This window comes from Hipposideros armiger, unplaced genomic scaffold (assembly GCF_001890085.2).
Source record: "Hipposideros armiger isolate ML-2016 unplaced genomic scaffold, ASM189008v1 scaffold_2122, whole genome shotgun sequence".
Taxonomy (NCBI): domain Eukaryota; kingdom Metazoa; phylum Chordata; class Mammalia; order Chiroptera; family Hipposideridae; genus Hipposideros; species Hipposideros armiger.
In genome coordinates, this window is record NW_017733470.1 from 32362 (window position 1) to 35632 (window position 3271).

Consider the following 3271-nt stretch of genomic DNA (forward strand, 5'->3'; position numbering starts at 1 on the left):
TTAGTGGCCACAAGCTGCTGATGAGCAGCCAGATGGTGACTGGCGCCCTCCACAACTAAGACTGAAAGACAATAACTTGGCTGACCCTCTTCTCCAATTCCCCAACACTGTTCCCCTCCCCCAACTCCCCAATTTAAACAACAAAAACAGTCCAAGAATAAGTTTAGGAATAAAAAACATGGTAGTTGAAATGCATAATAAAGTGGACCAGAAAAGTTCAGGACAGATAAAGCTAAATAATAAATCAGTGAGCTGAAAGATCAAATTCAGATACTACTATGACAGAAGACAGAAGTAAATAATAAATAGTAGATTTAAAAGGAAATCTAAAAGAGATGGAGAACAGGATGGGAAATGCCAATACCCAGATAACACAAATCTCAAAAGCAGATTTAAAAATAATAATTAATTTCCAAGAATTAAAAACAGATGAGCTGTCTATGATTGAAAGGGTTCATAGAACGTGCATTCAATTGAAGTAATAATGCCTTCATACCAGAAGTGAGAAAATAAAATTAAAAATTCTATAAGTAGTTACAAACAAAGCACATATTCACTACAAAGCCAGAAATCAAACTAGTCTGATTTTTTTTAAAAAACAGCAACATTGTATATAAGAAAAAAAAATGGAGTAATAATTTTAGGGCTTTAAAGTGAAAAATAAGTCAACCTGGATTTTGTATCCAGCCAAATTACCATTTAAATGAGATGGCATAATAAATATATTCTTATGTTAAATGCCCCAGAAAGTTTGCTTCGTAAACATTAATTTTTTAAATTCTATTGAAATAAGTATCCAAATGAGAAAGGAAGCAAATATAGGAGGGCACTAAAAGTAGAGGAAGTAAATACAGCTTATTATTTTATGAAATAAGAATCAGTAAAGAAATAATATATCAAAAGTATATTAATAAAATCCCAAAACATTAATTGTAGGCAATATAAACATTGCCTAAATGGGGGCTAAGGAGAGGAGGGACAAGAGAGATGTTAAAGCATGCTAAAATATGTGGTTTTTTAGAGAAGAATGTGGATAGTGATAAATTATAATTTACAAGATTGAATATCAGCATGGGTCTTAAGGACAACCCACATTAGACAGAAAGAAGAGTGATATGGTAACCAAAGGAAGCAAAGTAAACAAAATATGTGATAAAATGACAGAAATAAGAATAATTAAAATAAATGTAAATAGATTTTAATTCACCAACTAAAAGATAGAGATTTTCAGATTTGATAAGAAATATTGTTAAATATTTTGACAATCAATATGTTTGTCAAAAGAGACACACTTAAAACATTAGAATATAGAAATGCTAAAATAAAAGAATAGAAAAAGATAAACCATGCAAAAATTAACCAAAATAAAGTTGGAATAGCAATCTTAATATCTGACAAATTAAAATCAGAATTTAAAGCAAAATGACATAAGGGACAAAAAGAAATGAACAAAAAAGGACACAATAGAGCAGACCTATTTATGAGAGTACCTATCATAAATGTACATAAAACTAAGTGCAAAATTAAAATATATAATGCAATAAGTAAAAATGCTGCAAGAAAAATAGACCGCCAAGTATAGTTTAAAATTTTAATAATTACTTTAATAACGAACACAAATGAACAGTAATTAGAGTAATATAATTGACAAGTTCAAATTATGAGATAAATACAGAATACTACATTCAAAACTAGAGGTGGAAAGAGAGTGAGCACAGTACTTAAACATAACTTTAAGTATCTTTATCAGGAAAAGTATAGGTTGAAATTAAAATTAACTAAGTATTCAAATCAAGGAATTGTAAAGAAAGCAACAGAGCAAAAGCAAAGACACAAAAAAGGAAGACCATTATTAAAAGTGAAAATCATTGAAACAGAAAGCAGTAAAACTAAACAAATGCCTGTTCTTAAAACATATTAATAAGACAAACCTCTGGCACGTATTCTAAAGAGAGGAAGAGTAGATACAAACAAACAACATTCATAAAGAATTACAAAAAACATTATATATCTACAAGAATGTTTTGAAAGTATTATGAACATATGAACTCTAATAAACTTCAAACCTATATTGGTTCTGTATTTAAAAATATTTAAAATGCACAAAGTCACACAAGAAAATATAGAAAAGTTAAACAGATAATTCATTAATAAAAATGGAAATGGTAAAGACTTCCTTTCTTATAATCTAGGATTATACAAGGGAGTTAATAAAACTCAGTGCTAATCTTTATTTTTACTAGTTCTAAAAAACATGAAATGTGTGAAAACTATCACTCATGTTATGAAGGTCGTGTAGTTTCAATTGCAAAACTAAATAACAGTAAAATGGAAGAATACCATAAGCCATTTCACGCATGAAATTATAAAAATACTAAATAAAATATTAGGTAACTGAATCCAATAGTGCAGAAAATATGATTTTAAAAGTTCAACACTTATTTATCAGTATAAAAGGAAATAAAACCTTTTGGCATTATAGAAATAAAAGTAAAATTCATTACTTTGATTAAAAGCAATACACACTTGGGGTGGCCATTTAGCTCAGGTGGTTAGAGTGCAGGCTCATAATACCAGGGTTGCTGGTTCCATTCCCACATGGGCCAAGGAGCTGCGCCCTCCACAACTAGATTGAAACAACTACTTGACTTCAAGCTGATGGGTCCTGGAAAAACACACTGTTCCCCGATAAAATTTCTTAAAAAAACAAACAAACAAACAAACAAACAAACAAACAAACAAAAAACCAATACACACTTTAATAAAATAAAATAAAAAATACATACCAAAATTCTACTACTATTTAATACACAGGAAGTCCCAGACAATGTTACAGGAAAAGGAAAGGAGATGGAAGTATCAAAGTTGAAAGGTGATTAAAATTGGAATTCCTAAATGGCATGATTATGTTAAAAAAATAGAATTAACAATTAGTGGTTGTAATTTCCAATCAAGATAGTGAACTAGGTAAATGCTGTGCTTGCCTCCTCAAATTAGAACTAAGATACAAAATAAGAACTAAGATACAAAATAACCATTGAGAATCTTCTGAAGCCTCGCTGAACAGAAGTCTTACAAGTAAGTCCTACTGAAGAAGCCACATCAAGACTGGTAGGAGGGGCAGAGATGCAGAATGGGTTGGACCCACACTTACTTGTAGTGGCTAAAAATCGAGAGGAATATCTTGGTGGCAGAGGTTCCCCCTGAGAAGCAAGAGGTCCCAGCCCCACACCAGACTTCCTAGCCTGGGGTTCCAGTGTTGGAAAGAAAT